This window comes from Acipenser ruthenus, chromosome 21, assembly GCF_902713425.1.
Source record: "Acipenser ruthenus chromosome 21, fAciRut3.2 maternal haplotype, whole genome shotgun sequence".
Lineage (NCBI taxonomy): Eukaryota > Metazoa > Chordata > Actinopteri > Acipenseriformes > Acipenseridae > Acipenser > Acipenser ruthenus.
The window spans coordinates 12,549,446-12,573,188 of NC_081209.1; the positions used below are offsets into that span (position 1 = coordinate 12,549,446).

The window sequence follows — 23,743 nt, forward strand, 5'->3', positions numbered from 1 at the left end:
GTGCGCCAAGGTCAGACTGGAAATGACATTAGTAGAGTCACGCGATAAATGCGTAAGGGAGGCAGCACCTGTGTTGAAAACTGGAAGAAAGTGGGCGGCAAAGAAAGCTGTGGAAGATGCAAAGGCTGCCCTTCGAATTGGTGATATCATGGGGCAAGTTCAGCATGGAAGAGGGGGTCTTGGTTTCAGTTCAACTCCTCCTACATGGCACAAGGCGGCCCCAGCTCAAAGAAGGAAGCTGGTAGTCAACGAGGTGCAAAAGCAGGAGGAGAGGATGAGGTGTATAAAGGCCATTTCCCAGGCCAAACAGGGAGAATGGATGAGATGGGAGAGTGTGGAACAACGCAAGATTGGCTGGCAAGACCTATGGTCAATGGAACAGAGCAGGATCAGTTTCCTCATCAGGTCAACATATGATGTTCTCCCATCACCACAGAACCTAAACCTCTGGGTAGGAGAGGATCCCTCATGTCCTTTGTGTTCATCACCTGCAACATTAAGGCACATTTTGACAGGATGTAAGGTGGCTCTTAGCCAAGGACGGTTTACTTGGCGCCATGACCAGGTGCTGCGATGTTTGGCCTTAGCATTGGAAGACAAGCGTAACATGACCAATAAGTTGCCACCTGTTCCATCAAAACATTACACACAAAAGACAACATTCCTCCGCCCAGGAGAGCAACCACCAAGAAAAGGTGTTAAAACCAATCCTCGCCCAGGACAACTGGAAGCTGCTAGAGACTGGAATATGCTGGCAGATGTTGGTCAACGGCTTATTTTTCCACCTGAGATTGCCACCACTAACCTTCGACCAGATATTGTCTTGTGGTCTGGATCAGCACGCCTTGTTCACCTGGTAGAGTTAACAGTGCCATGGGAGGATGCTGTAGATGAGGCGTATGAAAGGAAGAAACTGCGGTATGCTCAACTAGCCACTGAAGCGGAACAGCGAGGATGGAGAGTTCGGGTTTACCCAGTGGAAGTGGGTTGTCGAGGATTTGTGGCACACTCTACAACCCGGTTTCTCAGAGACGTCGGATTCAGTGGCCAAGAGTTGCGTCGCACAGTGAAGAACTTATCTGAAGCAGCAGAGAGGAGCAGCAACTGGCTGTGGTTGAGACGGAAAGATTCTGGCTGGGGACAGGTAAGTAAGTTGGGCTGAGTTGAGTGGGGGACGGAGGGGGGTGATGCTGGGACGCCAGAATCACCGTCGAGCCCTCTTGAGGTGTCGTGGGCTAGTCGACGAAACACTGAGGATGGAAGGTGCCCACTTGAAAACCCCAGAGATGTACCCTACTTAGCTCAATCCAGACGGTTGTCATGCTGATGCGCTGGGGAGGCCGCACTTTGGTTGATCCCCGGAGCCAGCATCGCAGCCGTTGTGTGTGCTGATGCGCCAGGGAGGCAAAATAAGCTGATCCCTGGAGCCAGCATTACACTTCAGCCATTAACACCAGACAGAAGGATATCTACATCATCATATGGAAGGAAACGTAAATGGATGGAGACGCATATGGATCACATTAGGTTACTGTAAAGCTACGTCTTAGTTGGTGCTTATCTTGGCGAGAGCCGAGTTCAAATCAGCATGAAGTTTTAACATCTACTCTCGTGTAATGGAAATCATGAAGATCTGGATAGGTCCAGTGACTGCTGTGAATAGTGCAGCTGGCAACAAGGGAAAGAACTTGTGACAGCCTGGAGAGACAGCTGACAGGAGGAAAGAGACCCCATTGGGGCTGGTAAGGGTTAGCTACCCTTGTCGGCAGTATCCAGCTCTGTGTTTACAGGATGCTGGAGACACCCGCCCAAGGCTTCTAAGAAATTAAATAGAAAAATACCCCTAGAGTCTGCGAGAGCGGGGGCGGAAGATGACTCAACGTTGGACAACACGGTTAACGACTTAGGAACGGAAACGGATATGAGTATGGAGAGTACTTCACAAAAGACTAGTTCAAGATCTGCAGTTAACAAAGACATGGAACTCCAGGTTTGTGTCTGCGGCTGGAGCAAGGCGACAACGGTCAGGGGTTTGAAGATTCATCAAGGGAGAATGAAATGCTTGAGGGAGAAGGGACAAGGGCCTCGCATTGATCAGTACTTCTTACGAAGTCAGTCAAGTCAGTCGAATGAAATCCAGCGACAGGAAGCAAACCACAGTTCGCAGGATATCAGCACCCCTGTCATAGATGTGAGGAGGACTTGCATGGACACAGTTAGTGATGAACCTAATGATCCTTGTGAACCCGGTCAGACAAACCAGCATAAGAGAGAAAAGAACCTCAACGGGCACAAGCCTGGAGTTAAATGGCCAAGAGCTTGTGAGAAAACTGCATGGGACACAGTAAACACAGATCTCTGCGTTGCATTGGAAAGATTAAGTGGAACAGTTGAAAAGAAGCTGGATAAATTTGGGGACATCATCTACGCATATGGAAGTGAGAGGTTTGGAGTTGAAAAAAGGAAGGAAAAAGTACAAACTATTCCTGGAAAGTCTAGACGGCAGCAGGAGATTGAACGCTTAGTTAGAGAAAGGAGACAGCTGAGGAACCAATGGAGAAGAGCAGAACAAAGTCAGAAGGAGGGACTCAATCTCTTACAAAGGGTCATAAAAGATAAGCTTGCAACATTGCGCAGAGCTGAGCGCCTACGGAAACGCTACAAAAAGAAGGAGCGTGCGAGAGCTAACTTTTATAAAGACCCATTCAAATTTGTAAAGAAGTTATTCACCAGTGAGAAGAATGGCACACTAAAAGCATCTAAGGTTGAGCTGGAGAGATATTTGGAGGAAACACATACAGATTCAAAAAGGCAGGAGCCTATGTCAATTCCGTCAGACATCCCACCTATCAATCCACCAGAATACCAAATGGAGGACTGTGCACCTAAGTGGAAAGAAATAGAGCAAGCTGTGAAAAAAGCAAGGGCTTCATCATCTCCAGGGCCTAATGGAGTTCCGTACAGAGTGTACAAGAGTGCTTCAGGAGTTCTACGAATTCTGTGGAAATTGATGAAAGTGGCATGGGAAAAACAGGTTGTACCAAGAGCATGGCGCCGAGCAGGTGGAGTCTTTATACCTAAAGAAAAAGATTCTACAAGCATCAGTCAGTTTCGTCCCATTTCCCTATTAAACGTAGAAGGCAAGATTTTCTTCAGCATTATTGCTCAGAGATTGTCAGCTTACCTATTAAAGAACTGCTTCATTGACACTTCAATACAAAAAGCGGGCATTCCAGGTTTCCCAGGTTGCTTAGAACACATCAATGTGATCTGGCAACAAATTCAATCAGCTAAAAAGGAGAGGAAAGAGCTCCATGTGACATTCCTGGATTTGGCTAATGCATATGGTTCAGTGCCACATGAACTACTTTGGGCAGCATTTGATTTTTTCAGTGTACCGATGACAATAACAAATTTAGTGAAAGCCTATTTTGGAGATTTGCAATTCAGTTTTTCAACTTCAGAATTCAGCACTACATGGCAATGCCTAGAGGTTGGAATAATGGCAGGATGCACCATTTCTCCACTGGCTTTTACCATGGCAATGGAAGTAATCATTAGGGCATCAAAATGGGTAGTAGGAGGAGAGCGCTTGGCTTCTGGAATGCGACTACCACCAATTCGAGCATACATGGATGACATGACAACCATGACTACAACAGTAGCCTGCACTAATCGATTATTGGGCAAATTAACCAATAACATTGAATGGGCACGAATGCAATTCAAGCCCACTAAATCAAGGAGCATCTCTATAATTAAAGGCAAAGTAGTAGATAAAACATTCTTCATTAATGGTGAGGCAATACCAACAGTGTCTGAGAAGCCAGTGAAGAGTCTTGGGAGATGGTACGACGGGGATCTAAAGGACACAGTTCGTGTGGGAGAAGTTAGACAACAAGCAGTGGAAGAGTTGAAGAGCATAGACAGCTGCGCTCTACCAGGTAAACTAAAACTCTGGTGCTTTCAGTTTGGTCTACTGCCGAGGTTGCTGTGGCCAGTGACTGTGTACGAGGTTTCTTTGACAACAGTAGAGTAGCTGGAAGCTTTAATCAGTTCATACATCAGGAAATGGTTGGGAGTTACACGCTGCCTCAGCAGAGTGGGACTTTATGGTAAAGGAATACTGCAGCTACCAGTCTCTGCTCTAACCGAGGAGTTTAAGTGCGCCAAGGTCAGACTGGAAATGACATTAGTAGAGTCACGCGATAAATGCGTAAGGGAGGCAGCACCTGTGTTGAAAACTGGAAGAAAGTGGGCGGCAAAGAAAGCTGTGGAAGATGCAAAGGCTGCCCTTCGAATTGGTGATATCATGGGGCAAGTTCAGCATGGAAGAGGGGGGTCTTGGTTTCAGTTCAACTCCTCCTACATGGCACAAGGCGGCCCCAGCTCAAAGAAGGAAGCTGGTAGTCAACGAGGTGCAAAAGCAGGAGGAGAGGATGAGGTGTATAAAGGCCATTTCCCAGGCCAAACAGGGAGAATGGATGAGATGGGAGAGTGTGGAACAACGCAAGATTGGCTGGCAAGACCTATGGTCAATGGAACAGAGCAGGATCAGTTTCCTCATCAGGTCAACATATGATGTTCTCCCATCACCACAGAACCTAAACCTCTGGGTAGGAGAGGATCCCTCATGTCCTTTGTGTTCATCACCTGCAACATTAAGGCACATTTTGACAGGATGTAAGGTGGCTCTTAGCCAAGGACGGTTTACTTGGCGCCATGACCAGGTGCTGCGATGTTTGGCCTTAGCATTGGAAGACAAGCGTAACATGACCAATAAGTTGTCACCTGTTCCATCAAAACATTACACACAAAAGACAACATTCCTCCGCCCAGGAGAGCAACCACCAAGAAAAGGTGTTAAAACCAATCCTCGCCCAGGACAACTGGAAGCTGCTAGAGACTGGAATATGCTGGCAGATGTTGGTCAACGGCTTATTTTTCCACCTGAGATTGCCACCACTAACCTTCGACCAGATATTGTCTTGTGGTCTGGATCAGCACGCCTTGTTCACCTGGTAGAGTTAACAGTGCCATGGGAGGATGCTGTAGATGAGGCGTATGAAAGGAAGAAACTGCGGTATGCTCAACTAGCCACTGAAGCGGAACAGCGAGGCTGGAGAGTTCGGGTTTACCCAGTGGAAGTGGGTTGTCGAGGATTTGTGGCACACTCTACAACCCGGTTTCTCAGAGACGTCGGATTCAGTGGCCAAGAGTTGCGTCGCACAGTGAAGAACTTATCTGAAGCAGCAGAGAGGAGCAGCAACTGGCTGTGGTTGAGACGGAAAGATTCTGGCTGGGGACAGGTAAGTAAGCTGGGCTGAGTTGAGTGGGGGACGGAGGGGGGTGATGCTGGGACGCCAGAATCACCGTCGAGCCCTCTTGAGGTGTCGTGGGCTAGTCGACGAAACACTGAGGATGGAAGGTGCCCACTTGAAAACCCCAGAGATGTACCCTACTTAGCTCAATCCAGACGGTTGTCATGCTGATGCGCTGGGGAGGCCGCACTTTGGTTGATCCCCGGAGCCAGCATCGCAGCCGTTGTGTGTGCTGATGCGCCAGGGAGGCAAAATAAGCTGATCCCTGGAGCCAGCATTACACTTCAGCCATTAACACCAGACAGAAGGATATCTACATCATCATATGGAAGGAAACGTAAATGGATGGAGACGCATATGGATCACATTAGGTTACTGTAAAGCTACGTCTTAGTTGGTGCTTATCTTGGCGAGAGCCGAGTTCAAATCAGCATGAAGTTTTAACATCTACTCTCGTGTTATGGAAATCATGTCTAATTCTTGGCTGTGGCCCGACTGCATTCAATTAAAAGCGCATCCTTTATATTATTATTATAGAGACTTTGCACATTGATTCACAACCCCTTTTGGCATTATCTTCTTCTCAGACTGCAGAAAAGGAGTTTACAATTGCTCGTTACAAGCGAGAGGACAGCTGTAGTCTAACGACCCCCCTCTACACAATCACACAGTTAACACAATAAGTAGGGCAGCAGTGTGGAGTAGTGGTTAGGGCTCTGGACTCTTGACCGGAGGGTCGTGGGTTCAATCCCCAGTGGGGGACACTGCTGTTGTACCCTTGAGCAAGGTACTTTACCTAGATTGCTCCAGTAAAAACCCAACTGTATAAATGGGGAATTGTATGTAAAAATAATGTGATATCTTGTAACAATTGTAAGTCGCCCTGGATAAGGGCGTCAGCTAAGAAATAAATAATAATAATAATAATAAGTACCGACTAAAAAGAGTCACGGGATTATCCTACGCACCCTCACATTCAGTGGTCCAGTGCTGTGACGCGCAGCAAATCGGTAGGTGCGTTCAAGTACCTGTAACTCAAAAACGGAAAGAGCTAGGCACGCAGTCCACATACCAAACGAAAGAGGAGGCTCCACGATTTCCCCTGATATCTAACACGCCCAGGTGTCTTGTTCCTAGAATAAACTACAGCGTCCAGAATACAGTGGTGCCTTCACTTGCTAGGAGACAGCTGTGCGCATTGGGCGTCTTATCCATCTTGCATAAACAACACATTATGCCAAACGATGGCTAGAGGTAAAGGAAAAGCAAAATAAAGTGTTCCTATACACATTTTTATTCATTCATTTACTCCACGTGTTAGTTATATGTCGTTTTATTGCTGGGGTCCGGTCGTGTCCTTATGAGGGTCAAATGGAGGAATTTGTATTTGAAAGTGTATTTTCACTTGTAAAGATGCAACGTGTTTAATTTTTAAGCAAATGTTTCTTATTTTAAATGAGCAATGCCAATGTTATTAAAACAGTTTCTAAATCTACATGTGTAATACATATATTGTCAATGAACATGTGTCTTATTTGAATGTGAGCAGTGTTTGTGGTGCACGATTGGGTGCTGATAGTGCAGTTTTCGAGACCTGCTGCCAGTATGAACCAAGAAATGAAACGTCGCATTTTGGATTCAAACTGGAGAAACTGATGTTTGTTGAAGGACTGTGTGCAATCAGAACGGGGAGAAAGCCTTGCGGTCCAGGGGTTGTCAGCAGTAGGGGATTTAACACCTGGGAGCTGAGGATGTTACAGCCATTCATCTCCAGGGTGCTCAGCAGAGGTTCCATGTTGTAAAGGTTAGCACTCTGGACTCTGAATCCAGCCATCCGAGTTCAAGTCTCGGTGTGACCTCAATTTAACCATATGTTTTGATCATGTGAACTACCAAATGTCATATATCTAGACAAAGAGGGTACAATCGGTCATATAAAATACAATGCAGATTCCGATATCTGAGGTCGGAAATTGTTTAATAACAAGTAATACGCATTTTCAAGTGTTTCAGGTTAATTTCAGAAATGTCGCGCGCTTAATTTTACAGTCCTGCATTGCAGTAGAAAATGACAGTAAAGGCAATAATGTCCCTGATAGGTTTCATTTCACAGGTCTCTGACACATATTTCTTTGCGTGTGGCAGGGCGCCGTGGCTTAGATGGTTAAAGCGCCTGTCTAGTAAACAGGAGATCCTGGTTTCAAATCCCAGCGGTGCCTTTGGTTATACTATTTTTCAGCAAAGTTTAGGCTGTTTTTGTGTTACTGTTGGGGAACATCTCTAACACAGACCAATACTGTCCTATAGTCGCAGGATAAACACTTTTGCCAAAAAAGAGAATGAGAAACAGTAATAATAATAATAAAAAAAGCTACGACGAGGATGGGATTCGAACCCACGCGTGCAGAGCACAATGGATTAGCAGTCCATCGCCTTAACCACTCGGCCACCTCGTCCCCACAAACCAGTCGCTCAAACCAAAGAGGATGAAACACTCACTATTTGTTCACAGCGCGGGTGTAGAAGCCGTCTAATCTCTCCTAAGGAGCACACTTTATTATGGCAGTTCATTATGATTCATTGTCTGTCATTGTGTTGCAGGTGTGCATTTACACTTTATTATTTTTTTATTATTATTTTGTGTTTATATACATGCGTGCTTGTTTTTTTTTTATTTAAATCACGATATGATTTTGTATTTTCACTGCACGATTTATTATTGATTGTGTGTTTGGCTATTGTTTATTTTCACTAATTTTGAATCACGGCACTTGTGTGGAGTAGTGGTTAGAGCTCTGGAACCTTGACCGGAGGGTTGTGGGTTTAATCCCCAGTGGGGGACAATGCTGTTGTACCCTTGAGCAAGGTACTTTACCTAGATTGCTCCAGTAAAAACCCAACTATATAAATGGGTAACTGTATGTAAAAATAATGTGATATCTTGTAATAATTGGAAGTTGCACTGGTTAAGGGCGTCTGCTAAGAAATAAGTAATAATAACTTGCCTAGACTGCCTCTCCACCTAATTGACAATTAATATGTTGCTTTTAAAGCGCATTCCGCACGTGGGTCTTATTATTTTTAATTAAATAAATGGTTTTAAGAGACGGACAGATTGAGAGAGCAGAGCGAGCTCCAGGCAAAGAGACACGGGAACGCACAGCTGTGGAGACACGGACACAGAGGCGAGAAATTACCTGAGGGATCTGAGCAAGGGACTTGTACAGCAGGTCGCTGCCGCTGAGAGACCCAACTCCGGAAGCAACTGAGAGGGAAGGCGTTGAGTTCGCTGTTTAAGGCGGATTGAGCATTTAGAGGGGAAGAGGCGAATATACCTCCCCCCTCGCTAAGTGAAGTGTGCAATCTTTTGCTGCTGTGTGTGTGCTTGCTGCATCGCCCTGCTTTCAACAATTTGGATTGCTTAGCCGAAGTTCTTTTATTTTGTTTTACTTTCTTAGAGAAACGTCTCCAGTGACGGCCCTCACTAACCAGAGCTGTTGTAGCCTATTCGAGTCTCAGCTAATGCCACCGTGGAACACAGAGAAGACGGCTTTGGGACTTTCTATTGTTGTAAACTTTTCTTATTGATTGCTGCTGTTAGACAATTACATTACGTTTGTTGCTGTAACCATTTCCAACGTTACTGATATTGATATATAGCAGGTTATTTCTGTAGCCGAACCTATATTTAAGTTGTGATAGCTACTCCTGTTATGGCTATAGCTATTTGCCCATTGTTGTTGCTATTGCTGTAGCTAAATCTATATTTGAATTGTGATAATCATTGTGAATACTGCTGCTATTGATCCAACTATTCTTGTTATTGCGACCAATATTTCGTTTTTATGTTTTATATATGTGCTTGGCCATTTTAGTATATTTAAATCTGATTGTTTTAATAATTTAAATGAATCCCTTTCATGATTTATTGTCTGGCTTCCTTGTCTGCATTTCCACGGTGTTGCTACCCCGGTATTACGAACCTGTCCTAGTGACACCTGTAACAATTGCGCAGGGCCTGGGGGCTGATCCGTTTTTGATGCGACAGCGTTGATAGCAAAGAAATTCCTGGCCAGCCGTACAAACTCCGTCAGCAACATCCCTGGTGGTCTAGTGGTTAGGATTCGGCGCTCTCACCGCCGCGGCCCGGGTTCGATTCCCGGTCAGGGAAGTTCTTTTATGCCTATTATTATTCCGATTAAAACCACTCTCTTACTCTTCATTAATCAGATGTAGATATGTCTAATTCTTGGCTGTGGCCCGACTGCATTCAATTAAAAGCGCATCCTTTATATTATTATTATAGAGACTTTGCACATTGATTCACAGCCCCTTTTGGCATTATCTTCTTCTCAGACTGCAGAAAAGGAGTTTACAATTGCTCGTTACAAGCGAGAGGACAGCTGTAGTCTAACGACCCCCCGCTACACAATCACACAGTTAACACAATAAGTACCGACTAAAAGGAGTCACGGGATTATCCTACGCACCCTCTCATTCAGTGCTCCAGTGCTGTGACGCGCAGCAAATCGGTAGGTGCGTTCAAGTACCTGTAACTCAAAAACGGAAAGAGCTAGGCACGAAGTCCACATACCAAACGAAAGAGGAGGCTCCACGATTTCCCGTGATATCTAACACGCCCAGGTGTCTTGTTCCTAGAATAAACTACAGCGTCCAGAATACAGTGGTGCCTTCACTTGCTAGGAGACAGCTGTGCGCATTGGGCGTCTTATCCATCTTGCATAAACAACACATTATGCCAAACGATGGCTAGAGGTAAAGGAAAAGCAAAATAAAGTGTTCCTATACACATTTTTATTCATTCATTTACTCCACGTGTTAGTTATATGTCGTTTTATTGCTGGGTTCCGGTCGTGTCCTTATGAGGGTCAAATGGAGGAATTTGTGTTTGAAAGTGTATTTTCACTTGTAAAGATGCAACGTGTTTAATTTTTAAGCAAATGTTTCTTATTTTAAATGAGGAATGCCGATGTTATTAAAACAGTTTCTAAATCTACATGTGTAATACATATATTGTCAATGAACATGTGTCTTATTTGAATGTAAGCAGTGTTTGTGGTGCACGATTGGGTGCTGATAGTGCAGTTTTAGAGACCTGCTGCCAGTATGAACTAAGAAATGAAACGTCGCATTTTGGATTCAAACTGGAGAAACTGATGTTTGTTGAAGGACTGTGTGCAATCAGAACGGGGAGAAAGCCTTGCGGTCCAGGGGTTGTCAGCAGTAGGGGATTTAACACCTGGGAGCTGAGGATGTTACAGCCATTCATCTCCAGGGTGCTCAGCAGAGGTTCCATGTTGTAAAGGTTAGCACTCTGGACTCTGAATCCAGCCATCCGGGTTCAAGTCTCGGTGTGACCTCAATTTAACCATATGTTTTGATCATGTGAACTACCAAATGTCATATATCTAGACAAAGAGGGTACAATCGGTCATATAAAATACAATGCAGATTCCGATATCTGAGGTCGGAAATTGTTTAATAACAAGTAATACGCATTTTCAAGTGTTTCAGATTAATTTCAGAAATGTCGCGCGCTTAATTTTACAGTCCTGCATTGCAGTAGAGAATGACAGTAAAGGCAATAATGTCCCTGATAGGTTTCATTTCACAGGTCTCTGACACATATTTCTTTCCGTGTGGCAGGGCGCCGTGGCTTAGATGGTTTAAGCGCCTGTCTAGTAAACAGGAGATCCTGGGTTCAAATCCCAGCGGTGCCTTTGGTTATACTATTTTTCAGCAAAGTTTAGGCTGTTTTTGTGTTACTGTTGGGGAACATCTCTAACACAGACCAATACTGTCCTATAGTCGCAGGATAAACACTTTTGCCAAAAAAAGAGAACGAGAAACAGTAATAATAATAAAAGAAAAAGCTACGACGAGGATGGGATTCGAACCCACGCGTGCAGAGCACAATGGATTAGCAGTCCATCGCCTTAACCACTCGGCCACCTCGTCCACAAAAAACAGTTGCTCAAACCAAAGAGGATGAAACACTCACTATTTGTTCACAGCGCGGGTGTAGAAGCCGTCTAATCTCTCCTAAGGAGCACACTTTATTATGGCAGTTCATTATGATTCATTGTCTGTCATTGTGTTGCAGGTGTGCATTTACACTTTATTATTTTCTTTTTTTATTTTGTCTTTATATACATGCGTACTTGTTTTTTTTTAATTTAAATCACGATATGATTTTGTATTTTCACTGCACGATTTATTATTGATTGTGTGTTTGGCTATTGTTTATTTTCACTAATTTTGAATCACGGCACTTGTGTGGAGTAGTGGTTAGAGCTCTGGAACCTTGACCGGAGGGTTGTGGGTTTAATCCCCAGTGGGGGACAATGCTGTTGTACCCTTGAGCAAGGTACTTTACCTAGATTGCTCCAGTAAAAACCCAACTATATAAATGGGTAACTGTATGTAAAAATAATGTGATATCTGTATAATGTATAATGTGATATCTTGTAACAATTGTAAGTCGCCCTGGATAAGGGCGTCTGCTAAGAAATAAATAATAGTAATAATAATAACTTGCCTATACTGCCTCTCCACCTAATTGACAATTAATATGTTGCTTTTAAAGCGCATTCCGCACGTGGGTCTTATTATTTTTAATTAAATAAATGGTTTTAAGAGACGGACAGATTGAGAGAGCAGAGCGAGCTCCAGGCAAAGAGACACGGGAACGCACAGCTGTGGAGACACGGACACAGAGGCGAGAAATTACCTGAGGGATCTGACCAAGGGACTTGTACAGCAGGTCGCTGCCGCTGAGAGACCCAACTCCGGAAGCAACTGAGAGGGAAGGCGTTGAGTTCGCTGTTTAAGGCGGATTGAGCATTTAGAGGGGAAGAGGCGAATATACCTCCCCCCTCGCTAAGTGAAGTGTGCAATCTTTTGCTGCTGTGTGTGTGCTTGCTGCATCGCCCTGCTTTCGACAATTTGGATTGCTTAGCCGAAGTTCTTTTATTTTGTTTTACTTTCTTAGAGAAACGTCTCCAGTGACGGCCCTCACTAACCAGAGCTGTTGTAGCCTATTCGAGTCTCAGCTAATGCCACCGTGGAACACAGAGAAGACGGCTTTGGGACTTTCTATTGTTGTAAACTTTTCTTATTGATTGCTGCTGTTAGACAATTACATTACGTTTGTTGCTGTAACCATTTCCAACGTTACTGATATTGATATATAGCAGGTTATTTCTGTAGCCGAACCTATATTTAAGTTGTGATAGCTACTCCTGTTATGGCTATAGCTATTTGCCCATTGTTGTTGCTATTGCTGTAGCTAAATCTATATTTGAATTGTGATAATCATTGTGAATACTGCTGCTATTGATCCAACTATTCTTGTTATTGCGACCAATATTTCGTTTTTATGTTTTATATATGTGCTTGGCCATTTTAGTATATTTTAATCTGATTGTTTTAATAATTTAAATGAATCCCTTTCATGATTTATTGTCTGGCTTCCTTGTCTGCATTTCCACGGTGTTGCTACCCCGGTATTACGAACCTGTCCTAGTGACACCTGTAACAATTGCGCAGGGCCTGGGGGCTGTTCCGTTTTTGATGCGACAGCGTTGATAGCAAAGAAATTCCTGGCCAGCCGTACAAACTCCTTCAGCAACGTCCCTGGTGGTCTAGTGGTTAGGATTCGGCGCTCTCACCGCCGCGGCCCGGGTTCGATTCCCGGTCAGGGAAGTTCTTTTATGCCTATTATTATTCCGATTAAAACCACTCTCTTACTCTTCATTAATCAGATGTAGATATGTCTAATTCTTGGCTGTGCCCCGACTGCATTCAATTAAAAGCGCATCCTTTATATTATTATTATAGAGACTTTGCACATTGATTCACAACCCCTTTTGGCATTATCTTCTTCTCAGACTGCAGAAAAGGAGTTTACAATTGCTCGTTACAAGCGAGAGGACAGCTGTAGTCTAACGACCCCCCTCTACACAATCACACAGTTAACACAATAAGTACCGACTAAAAAGAGTCACGGGATTATCCTACGCACCCTCTCATTCAGTGCTCCAGTGCTGTGACGCGCAGCAAATCGGTAGGTGCGTTCAAGTACCAGTAACTCAAAAACGGAAAGAGCTAGGCACGCAGTCCACATACCAAACGAAAGAGGAGGCTCCACGATTTCCCGTGATATCTAACACGCCCAGGTGTCTTGTTCCTAGAATAAACTACAGCGTCCAGAATACAGTGGTGCCTTCACTTGCTAGGAGACAGCTGTGCGCATTGGGCGTCTTATCCATCTTGCATAAACAACACATTATGCCAAACGATGGCTAGAGGTAAAGGAAAAGCAAAATAAAGTGTTCCTATACACATTTTTATTCATTCATTTACTCCACGTGTTAGTTATATGTCGTTTTATTGCTGGGGTCCGGTCGTGTCCTTATGAGGGTCAAATGGAGGAATTTGTGTTTGAAAGTGTATTTTCACTTGTAAAGATGCAACGTGTTTAATTTTTAAGCAAATGTTTCTTATTTTAAATGAGGAATGCCGATGTTATTAAAACAGTTTCTAAATCTACATGTGTAATACATATATTGTCAATGAACATGTGTCTTATTTGAATGTAAGCAGTGTTTGTGGTGCACGATTGGGTGCTGATAGTGCAGTTTTCGAGACCTGCTGCCAGTATGAACCAAGAAATGAAACGTCGCATTTTGGATTCAAACTGGAGAAACTGATGTTTGTTGAAGGACTGTGTGCAATCAGAACGGGGAGAAAGCCTTGCGGTCCAGGGGTTGTCAGCAGTAGGGGATTTAACACCTGGGAGATGAGGATGTTACAGCCATTCATCTCCAGGGTGCTCAGCAGAGGTTCCATGTTGTAAAGGTTAGCACTCTGGACTCTGAATCCAGCCATCCGGGTTCAAGTCTCGGTGTGACCTCAATTTAACCATATGTTTTGATCATGTGAACTACCAAATGTCATATATCTAGACAAAGAGGGTACAATCGGTCATATAAAATACAATGCAGATTCCGATATCTGAGGTCGGAAATTGTTTAATAACAAGTAATACGCATTTTCAAGTGTTTCAGATTAATTTCAGAAATGTCGCGCGGTTAATTTTACAGTCCTGCATTGCGTAGAGAATGACAGTAAAGGCAATAATGTCCCTGATAGGTTTCATTTCACAGGTCTCTGACACATATTTCTTTGCGTGTGGCAGGGCGCCGTGGCTTAGATGGTTAAAGCGCCTGTCTAGTAAACAGGAGATCCTGGGTTCAAATCCCAGCGGTGCCTTTGGTTATACTATTTTTCAGCAAAGTTTAGGCTGTTTTTGTGTTACTGTTGGGGAACATCTCTAACACAGACCAATACTGTCCTATAGTCGCAGGATAAACACTTTTGCCAAAAAAAAGAGAACGAGAAACAGTGATAATAATAAAAGAAAAAGCTACGACGAGGATGGGATTCGAACCCACGCGTGCAGAGCACAATGGATTAGCAGTCCATCGCCTTAACCACTCGGCCACCTCGTCCCCAAAAACCAGTTGCTCAAACAAAAGAGGATGAAACACTCACTATTTGTTCACAGCGCGGGTGTAGAAGCCGTCTAATCTCTCCTAAGGAGCACACTTTATTATGGCAGTTCATTATGATTCATTGTCTGTCATTGTGTTGCAGGTGTGCATTTACACTTTATTATTTTCTTTTTTTATTTTGTGTTTATATACATGCGTGCTTGTTTTTTTTTAATTTAAATCACGATATGATTTTGTATTTTCACTGCACGATTTATTATTGATTGTGTGTTTGGCTATTGTTTATTTTCACTAATTTTGAATCACGATACTTGTGTGGAGTAGTGTTTAGAGCTCTGGAACCTTGACCGGAGAGTTGTGGGTTTAATCCCCAGTGGGGGACAATGCTGTTGTACCCTTGAGCAAGGTACTTTACCTAGATTGCTCCAGTAAAAACCCAACTATATAAATGGGTAACTGTATGTAAAAATAATGTGATATCTGTATAATGTATAATGTGATATCTTGTAACAATTGTAAGTCGCCCTGGATAAGGGCGTCTGCTAAGAAATAAATAATAGTAATAATAATAACTTGCCTAGACTGCCTCTCCACCTAATTGACAATTAATATGTTGCTTTTAAAGCGCATTCCGCACGTGGGTCTTATTATTTTTAATTAAATAAATGGTTTTAAGAGACGGACAGATTGAGAGAGCAGAGCGAGCTCCAGGCAAAGAGACACGGGAACGCACAGCTGTGGAGACACGGACACAGAGGCGAGAAATTACCTGAGGGATCTGACCAAGGGACTTGTACAGCAGGTCGCTGCCGCTGAGAGACCCAACTCCGGAAGCAACTGAGAGGGAAGGCGTTGAGTTCGCTGTTTAAGGCGGATTGAGCATTTAGAGGGGAAGAGGCGAATATACCTCCCCCCTCGCTAAGTGAAGTGTGCAATCTTTTGCTGCTGTGTGTGTGCTTGCTGCATCGCCCTGCTTTCGACAATTTGGATTGCTTAGCCGAAGTTCTTTTATTTTGTTTTACTTTCTTAGAGAAACGTCTCCAGTGACGGCCCTCACTAACCAGAGCTGTTGTAGCCTATTCGAGTCTCAGCTAATGCCACCGTGGAACACAGAGAAGACGGCTTTGGGACTTTCTATTGTTGTAAACTTTTCTTATTGATTGCTGCTATTAGACAATTACATTACGTTTGTTGCTGTAACCATTTCCAACGTTACTGATATTGATATATAGCAGGTTATTTCTGTAGCCGAACCTATATTTAAGTTGTGATAGCTACTCCTGTTATGGCTATAGCTATTTGCCCATTGTTGTTGCTATTGCTGTAGCTAAATCTATATTTGAATTGTGATAATCATTGTGAATACTGCTGCTATTGATCCAACTATTCTTGTTATTGCGACCAATATTTCGTTTTTATGTTTTATATATGTGCTTGGCCATTTTAGTATATTTTAATCTGATTGTTTTAATAATTTAAATGAATCCCTTTCATGATTTATTGTCTGGCTTCCTTGTCTGCATTTCCACGGTGTTGCTACCCCGGTATTACGAACCTGTCCTAGTGACACCTGTAACAATTGCGCAGGGCCTGGGGGCTGTTCCGTTTTTGATGCGACAGCGTTGATAGCAAAGAAATTCCTGGCCAGCCGTACAAACTCCTTCAGCAACGTCCCTGGTGGTCTAGTGGTTAGGATTCGGCGCTCTCACCGCCGCGGCCCGGGTTCGATTCCCGGTCAGGGAAGTTCTTTTATGCCTATTATTATTCCGATTAAAACCACTCTCTTACTCTTCATTAATCAGATGTAGATATGTCTAATTCTTGGCTGTGGCCCGACTGCATTCAATTAAAAGCGCATCCTTTATATTATTATTATAGAGACTTTGCACATTGATTCACAACCCCTTTTGGCATTATCTTCTTCTCAGACTGCAGAAAAGGAGTTTACAATTGCTCGTTACAAGCGAGAGGACAGCTGTAGTCTAACGACCCCCCTCTACACAATCACACAGTTAACACAATAAGTACCGACTAAAAAGAGTCACGGGATTATCCTACGCACCCTCTCATTCAGTGCTCCAGTGCTGTGACGCGCAGCAAATCGGTAGGTGCGTTCAAGTACCTGTAACTCAAAAACGGAAAGAGCTAGGCACGCAGTCCACATACCAAACGAAAGAGGAGGCTCCACGATTTCCCCTGATATCTAACACGCCCAGGTGTCTTGTTCCTAGAATAAACTACAGCGTCCAGAATACAGTGGTGCCTTCACTTGCTAGGAGACAGCTGTGCGCATTGGGCGTCTTATCCATCTTGCATAAACAACACATTATGCCAAACGATGGCTAGAGGTAAAGGAAAAGCAAAATAAAGTGTTCCTATACACATTTTTATTCATTCATTTACTCCACGTGTTAGTTATATGTCGTTTTATTGCTGGGGTCCGGTCGTGTCCTTATGAGGGTCAAATGGAGGAATTTGTGTTTGAAAGTGTATTTTCACTTGTAAAGATGCAACGTGTTTAATTTTTAAGCAAATGTTTCTTATTTTAAATGAGCAATGCCGATGTTATTAAAACAGTTTCTAAATCTACATGTGTAATACATATATTGTCAATGAACATGTGTCTTATTTGAATGTAAGCAGTGTTTGTGGTGCACGATTGGGTGCTGATAGTGCAGTTTTCGAGACCTGCTGCCAGTATGAACCAAGAAATGAAACGTCGCATTTTGGATTCAAACTGGAGAAACTGATGTTTGTTGAAGGACTGTGTGCAATCAGAACGGGGAGAAAGCCTTGAGGTCCAGGGGTTGTCAGCAGTAGGGGATTTAACACCTGGGAGCTGAGGATGTTACAGCCATTCATCTCCAGGGTGCTCAGCAGAGGTTCCATGTTGTAAAGGTTAGCACTCTGGACTGTGAATCCAGCCATCCGGGTTCAAGTCTCGGTGTGACCTCAATTTAACCATATGTTTTGATCATGTGAACTACCAAATGTCATATATCTAGACAAAGAGGGTACAATCGGTCATATAAAATACAATGCAGATTCCGATATCTGAGGTCGGAAATTGTTTAATAACAAGTAATACGCATTTTCAAGTGTTTCAGATTAATTTCAGAAATGTCGCGCGGTTAATTTTACAGTCCTGCATTGCAGTAGAGAATGACAGTAAAGGCAATAATGTCCCTGATAGGTTTCATTTCACAGGTCTCTGACACATATTTCTTTGCGTGTGGCAGGGCGCCGTGGCTTAGATGGTTAAAGCGCCTGTCTAGTAAACAGGAGATCCTGGGTTCAAATCCCAGCGGTGCCTTTGGTTATACTATTTTTCAGCAAAGTTTAGGCTGTTTTTGTGTTACTGTTGGGGAACAACTCTAACACAGACCAATACTGTCCTATAGTCGCAGGATAAACACTTTTGCCAAAAAAAAGAGAACGAGAAACAGTGATAATAATAAAAGAAAAAGCTACGACGAGGATGGGATTCGAACCCACGCGTGCAGAGCACAATGGATTAGCAGTCCATCGCCTTAACCACTCGGCCACCTCGTCCCCAAAAACCAGTTGCTCAAACCAAAGAGGATGAAACACTCACTATTTGTTCACAGCGCGGGTGTAGAAGCCGTCTAATCTCTCCTAAGGAGCACACTTTATTATGGCAGTTCATTATGATTCATTGTCTGTCATTGTGTTGCAGGTGTGCATTTACACTTTATTATTTTCTTTTTTTATTTTGTGTTTATATACATGCGTGCTTGTTTTTTTTTAATTTAAATCACGATATGATTTTGTATTTTCACTGCACGATTTATTATTGATTGTGTGTTTGGCTATTGTTTATTTTCACTAATTTTGAATCACGGCACTTGTGTGGAGTAGTGTTTAGAGCTCTGGAACCTTGACCGGAGAGTTGTGGGTTTAATCCCCAGTGGGGGACAATGCTGTTGTACCCTTGAGCAAGGTACTTTACCTAGATTGCTCCAGTAAAAACCCAACTATATAAATGGGTAACTGTATGTAAAAATAATGTGATATCTGTATAATGTATAATGTGATATCTTGTAACAATTGTAAGTCGCCCTGGATAAGGGCGTCTGCTAAGAAATAAATAATAGTAATAATAATAACTTGCCTAGACTGCCTCTCCACCTAATTGACAATTAATATGTTGCTTTTAAAGCGCATTCCGCACGTGGGTCTTATTATTTTTAATTAAATAAATGGTTTTAAGAGACGGACAGATTGAGAGAGCAGAGCGAGCTCCAGGCAAAGAGACACGGGAACGCACAGCTGTGGAGACACGGACACAGAGGCGAGAAATTACCTGAGGGATCTGACCAAGGGACTTGTACAGCAGGTCGCTGCCGCTGAGAGACCCAACTCCGGAAGCAACTGAGAGGGAAGGCGTTGAGTTCGCTGTTTAAGGCGGATTGAGCATTTAGAGGGGAAGAGGCGAATATACCTCCCCCCTCGCTAAGTGAAGTGTGCAATCTTTTGCTGCTGTGTGTGTGCTTGCTGCATCGCCCTGCTTTCGACAATTTGGATTGCTTAGCCGAAGTTCTTTTATTTTGTTTTACTTTCTTAGAGAAACGTCTCCAGTGACGGCCCTCACTAACCAGAGCTGTTGTAGCCTATTCGAGTCTCAGCTAATGCCACCGTGGAACACAGAGAAGACGGCTTTGGGACTTTCTATTGTTGTAAACTTTTCTTATTGATTGCTGCTGTTAGACAATTACATTACGTTTGTTGCTGTAACCATTTCCAACGTTACTGATATTGATATATAGCAGGTTATTTCTGTAGCCGAACCTATATTTAAGTTGTGATAGCTACTCCTGTTATGGCTATAGCTATTTGCCCATTGTTGTTGCTATTGCTGTAGCTAAATCTATATTTGAATTGTGATAATCATTGTGAATACTGCTGCTATTGATGCAACTATTCTTGTTATTGCGACCAATATTTCGTTTTTATGTTTTATATATGTGCTTGGCCATTTTAGTATATTTTAATCTGATTGTTTTAATAATTTAAATGAATCCCATTCATGATTTATTGTCTGGCTTCCTTGTCTGCATTTCCACGGTGTTGCTACCCCGGTATTACGAACCTGTCCTAGTGACACCTGTAACAATTGCGCAGGGCCTGGGGGCTGTTCCGTTTTTGATGCGACAGCGTTGATAGCAAAGAAATTCCTGGCCAGCCGTACAAACTCCTTCAGCAACGTCCCTGGTGGTCTAGTGGTTAGGATTCGGCGCTCTCACCGCCGCGGCCCGGGTTCGATTCCCGGTCAGGGAAGTTCTTTTATGCCTATTATTATTCCGATTAAAACCACTCTCTTACTCTTCATTAATCAGATGTAGATATGTCTAATTCTTGGCTGTGGCCCGACTGCATTCAATTAAAAGCGCATCCTTTATATTATTATTATAGAGACTTTGCACATTGATTCACAACCCCTTTTGGCATTATCTTCTTCTCAGACTGCAGAAAAGGAGTTTACAATTGCTCGTTACAAGCGAGAGGACAGCTGTAGTCTAACGACCCCCCTCTACACAATCACACAGTTAACACAATAAGTACCGACTAAAAAGAGTCACGGGATTATCCTACGCACCCTCTCATTCAGTGCTCCAGTGCTGTGACGCGCAGCAAATCGGTAGGTGCGTTCAAGTACCTGTAACTCAAAAACGGAAAGAGCTAGGCACGCAGTCCACATACCAAACGAAAGAGGAGGCTCCACGATTTCCCGTGATATCTAACACGCCCAGGTGTCTTGTTCCTAGAATAAACTACAGCGTCCAGAATACAGTGGTGCCTTCACTTGCTAGGAGACAGCTGTGCGCATTGGGCGTCTTATCCATCTTGCATAAACAACACATTATGCCAAACGATGGCTAGAGGTAAAGGAAAAGCAAAATAAAGTGTTCCTATACACATTTTTATTCATTCATTTACTCCACGTGTTAGTTATATGTCGTTTTATTGCTGGGGTCCGGTCGTGTCCTTATGAGGGTCAAATGGAGGAATTTGTGTTTGAAAGTGTATTTTCACTTGTAAAGATGCAACGTGTTTAATTTTTAAGCAAATGTTTCTTATTTTAAATGAGCAATGCCGATGTTATTAAAACAGTTTCTAAATCTACATGTGTAATACATATATTGTCAATGAACATGTGTCTTATTTGAATGTAAGCAGTGTTTGTGGTGCACGATTGGGTGCTGATAGTGCAGTTTTCGAGACCTGCTGCCAGTATGAACCAAGAAATGAAACGTCGCATTTTGGATTCAAACTGGAGAAACTGATGTTTGTTGAAGGACTGTGTGCAATCAGAACGGGGAGAAAGCCTTGAGGTCCAGGGGTTGTCAGCAGTAGGGGATTTAACACCTGGGAGCTGAGGATGTTACAGCCATTCATCTCCAGGGTGCTCAGCAGAGGTTCCATGTTGTAAAGGTTAGCACTCTGGACTGTGAATCCAGCCATCCGGGTTCAAGTCTCGGTGTGACCTCAATTTAACCATATGTTTTGATCATGTGAACTACCAAATGTCATATATCTAGACAAAGAGGGTACAATCGGTCATATAAAATACAATGCAGATTCCGATATCTGAGGTCGGAAATTGTTTAATAACAAGTAATACGCATTTTCAAGTGTTTCAGATTAATTTCAGAAATGTCGCGCGCTTAATTTTACAGTCCTGCATTGCAGTAGAGAATGACAGTAAAGGCAATAATGTCCCTGATAGGTTTCATTTCACAGGTCTCTGACACATATTTCTTTGCGTGTGGCAGGGCGCCGTGGCTTAGATGGTTAAAGCGCCTGTCTAGTAAACAGGAGATCCTGGGTTCAAATCCCAGCGGTGCCTTTGGTTATACTATTTTTCAGCAAAGTTTAGGCTGTTTTTGTGTTACTGTTGGGGAACATCTCTAACACAGACCAATACTGTCCTATAGTCGCAGGATAAACACTTTTGCCAAAAAAAAGAGAACGAGAAACAGTGATAATAATAAAAGAAAAAGCTACGACGAGGATGGGATTCGAACCCACGCGTGCAGAGCACAATGGATTAGCAGTCCATCGCCTTAACCACTCGGCCACCTCGTCCCCAAAAACCAGTTGCTCAAACCAAAGAGGATGAAACACTCACTATTTGTTCACAGCGCGGGTGTAGAAGCCGTCTAATCTCTCCTAAGGAGCACACTTTATTATGGCAGTTCATTATGATTCATTGTCTGTCATTGTGTTGCAGGTGTGCATTTACACTTTATTATTTTCTTTTTTTTATTTTGTCTTTATATACATGCGTACTTGTTTTTTTTTATTTAAATCACGATATGATTTTGTATTTTCACTGCACGATTTATTATTGATTGTGTGTTTGGCTATTGTTTATTTTCACTAATTTTGAATCACGGCACTTGTGTGGAGTAGTGTTTAGAGCTCTGGAACCTTGACCGGAGGGTTGTGGGTTTAATCCCCAGTGGGGGACAATGCTGTTGTACCCTTGAGCAAGGTACTTTACCTAGATTGCTCCAGTAAAAACCCAACTATATAAATGGGTAACTGTATGTAAAAATAATGTGATATCTGTATAATGTATAATGTGATATCTTGTAACAATTGTAAGTCGCCCTGGATAAGGGCGTCTGCTAAGAAATAAATAATAGTAATAATAATAACTTGCCTATACTGCCTCTCCACCTAATTGACAATTAATATGTTGCTTTTAAAGCGCATTCCGCACGTGGGTCTTATTATTTTTAATTAAATAAATGGTTTTAAGAGACGGACAGATTGAGAGAGCAGAGCGAGCTCCAGGCAAAGAGACACGGGAACGCACAGCTGTGGAGACACGGACACAGAGGCGAGAAATTACCTGAGGGATCTGACCAAGGGACTTGTACAGCAGGTCGCTGCCGCTGAGAGACCCAACTCCGGAAGCAACTGAGAGGGAAGGCGTTGAGTTCGCTGTTTAAGGCGGATTGAACATTTAGAGGGGAAGAGGCGAATATACCTCCCCCCTCGCTAAGTGAAGTGTGCAATCTTTTGCTGCTGTGTGTGTGCTTGCTGCATCGCCCTGCTTTCGACAATTTGGATTGCTTAGCCGAAGTTCTTTTATTTTGTTTTACTTTCTTAGAGAAACGTCTCCAGTGACGGCCCTCACTAACCAGAGCTGTTGTAGCCTATTCGAGTCTCAGCTAATGCCACCGTGGAACACAGAGAAGACGGCTTTGGGACTTTCTATTGTTGTAAACTTTTCTTATTGATTGCTGCTGTTAGACAATTACATTAGGTTTGTTGCTGTAACCATTTCCAACGTCACTGATATTGATATATAGCAGGTTATTTCTGTAGCCGAACCTATATTTAAGTTGTGATAGCTACTCCTGTTATGGCTATAGCTATTTGCCCATTGTTGTTGCTATTGCTGTAGCTAAATCTATATTTGAATTGTGATAATCATTGTGAATACTGCTGCTATTGATCCAACTATTCTTGTTATTGCGACCAATATTTCGTTTTTATGTTTTATATATGTGCATGGCCATTTTAGTATATTTTAATCTGATTGTTTTAATAATTTAAATGAATCCCTTTCATGATTTATTGTCTGGCTTCCTTGTCCGCATTTCCACGGTGTTGCTACCCCGGTATTACGAACCTGTCCTAGTGACACCTGTAACAATTGCGCAGGGCCTGGGGCTGTTCCGTTTTTGATGCGACAGCGTTGATAGCAAAGAAATTCCTGGCCAGCCGTACAAACTCCTTCAGCAACATCCCTGGTGGTCTAGTGGTTAGGATTCGGCGCTCTCACCGCCGCGGCCCGGGTTCGATTCCCGGTCAGGGAAGTTCTTTTATGCCTATTATTATTCCGATTAAAAC

The 23,743-nt window shown here is 43.1% G+C and overlaps 15 non-coding genes across 15 annotated transcripts; 10 read left to right on the forward strand and 5 right to left on the reverse strand.

Moving 5' to 3' along the window:
* The first annotated feature begins 7,466 nt into the window (after nt 1-7,466).
* Nucleotides 7,467-7,540, forward strand: trnat-agu (transfer RNA threonine (anticodon AGU)). The gene has a single exon. It is a non-coding gene; the product is annotated as a tRNA-Thr (tRNA).
* A 155-nt stretch (nt 7,541-7,695) lies between these two features.
* trnas-gcu (transfer RNA serine (anticodon GCU)) lies at nt 7,696-7,777 on the reverse strand. The gene has a single exon. It is a non-coding gene; the product is annotated as a tRNA-Ser (tRNA).
* Nucleotides 7,778-9,420: 1,643 nt separating this feature from the next.
* trnae-cuc (transfer RNA glutamic acid (anticodon CUC)) lies at nt 9,421-9,492 on the forward strand. Its single transcript has one exon. It is a non-coding gene; the product is annotated as a tRNA-Glu (tRNA).
* A 1,496-nt stretch (nt 9,493-10,988) lies between these two features.
* On the forward strand, nt 10,989-11,062 carry trnat-agu (transfer RNA threonine (anticodon AGU)). Its single transcript has one exon. It is a non-coding gene; the product is annotated as a tRNA-Thr (tRNA).
* Nucleotides 11,063-11,218: 156 nt separating this feature from the next.
* On the reverse strand, nt 11,219-11,300 carry trnas-gcu (transfer RNA serine (anticodon GCU)). Its single transcript has one exon. It is a non-coding gene; the product is annotated as a tRNA-Ser (tRNA).
* Nucleotides 11,301-12,974: 1,674 nt separating this feature from the next.
* Nucleotides 12,975-13,046, forward strand: trnae-cuc (transfer RNA glutamic acid (anticodon CUC)). The gene has a single exon. It is a non-coding gene; the product is annotated as a tRNA-Glu (tRNA).
* Nucleotides 13,047-14,541: 1,495 nt separating this feature from the next.
* On the forward strand, nt 14,542-14,615 carry trnat-agu (transfer RNA threonine (anticodon AGU)). Its single transcript has one exon. It is a non-coding gene; the product is annotated as a tRNA-Thr (tRNA).
* Nucleotides 14,616-14,772: 157 nt separating this feature from the next.
* Nucleotides 14,773-14,854, reverse strand: trnas-gcu (transfer RNA serine (anticodon GCU)). Its single transcript has one exon. It is a non-coding gene; the product is annotated as a tRNA-Ser (tRNA).
* Nucleotides 14,855-16,528: 1,674 nt separating this feature from the next.
* trnae-cuc (transfer RNA glutamic acid (anticodon CUC)) lies at nt 16,529-16,600 on the forward strand. The gene has a single exon. It is a non-coding gene; the product is annotated as a tRNA-Glu (tRNA).
* A 1,496-nt stretch (nt 16,601-18,096) lies between these two features.
* On the forward strand, nt 18,097-18,170 carry trnat-agu (transfer RNA threonine (anticodon AGU)). Its single transcript has one exon. It is a non-coding gene; the product is annotated as a tRNA-Thr (tRNA).
* Nucleotides 18,171-18,327: 157 nt separating this feature from the next.
* Nucleotides 18,328-18,409, reverse strand: trnas-gcu (transfer RNA serine (anticodon GCU)). Its single transcript has one exon. It is a non-coding gene; the product is annotated as a tRNA-Ser (tRNA).
* A 1,674-nt stretch (nt 18,410-20,083) lies between these two features.
* Nucleotides 20,084-20,155, forward strand: trnae-cuc (transfer RNA glutamic acid (anticodon CUC)). The gene has a single exon. It is a non-coding gene; the product is annotated as a tRNA-Glu (tRNA).
* A 1,496-nt stretch (nt 20,156-21,651) lies between these two features.
* On the forward strand, nt 21,652-21,725 carry trnat-agu (transfer RNA threonine (anticodon AGU)). The gene has a single exon. It is a non-coding gene; the product is annotated as a tRNA-Thr (tRNA).
* A 157-nt stretch (nt 21,726-21,882) lies between these two features.
* trnas-gcu (transfer RNA serine (anticodon GCU)) lies at nt 21,883-21,964 on the reverse strand. Its single transcript has one exon. It is a non-coding gene; the product is annotated as a tRNA-Ser (tRNA).
* A 1,673-nt stretch (nt 21,965-23,637) lies between these two features.
* Nucleotides 23,638-23,709, forward strand: trnae-cuc (transfer RNA glutamic acid (anticodon CUC)). Its single transcript has one exon. It is a non-coding gene; the product is annotated as a tRNA-Glu (tRNA).
* Nucleotides 23,710-23,743: the final 34 nt, after the last annotated feature.